Raw genomic sequence first — 603 nt, 5'->3', positions numbered from 1 at the left:
AGAGAGAGAGAGAGAGAGAGAGCACGCTGGCTCTGGTTCTGAGTGGCTTGGGAGTGCACCTGGATGGGCAGGCTTCCTGGCCGCGCTGTGAGGAGCTATTGTGTGGCATGTCAGCAGCTCCCTCCTTTAATGGGCCTGCATATCATCGTTCTGATTATGGCAGATGACTGGGGGCCTGCGCTGGTGGTGGGGACAGGGGATGGGGGGGATGGGGACGGGGGGACGGACAGGGGCTTAAATGCGGGACCCCCTAAATCCCCATCGGCTGAAATCCTAGCACTTAACCCCGGCGATGGCATTGTGTGCTGCTGTGGGGATTTTTTTCCTCTCTTTTTTTTTTTTCAGATTCTTTTTAATGGACTCCTCCGTCCCCTACTCCTCCTCCTCCTCCTCCCACTCTCTCCGCCATTCACTCACGAAGAGTCTTTCCTTTGACTCCTCCCACTCGCTTCGCCATTCACAGGCGTAGATTCTTTAGTTTGCGACGTTTTTCTTTTTCTTTTGCTTCTTTCATTTTGGGGCGTATGTAACTTTTCCCCAGTGCGGGAGAAAGAGGTCAAGGCCCAGAGAGCACCTGCCACCTCCGCTGTCACATGCTTCAGC

This window comes from Argentina silus (assembly GCF_951799395.1).
Source record: "Argentina silus genome assembly, chromosome: 8".
Classification (NCBI taxonomy): domain Eukaryota; kingdom Metazoa; phylum Chordata; class Actinopteri; order Argentiniformes; family Argentinidae; genus Argentina; species Argentina silus.
This window is presented reverse-complemented; position numbering follows the sequence as displayed.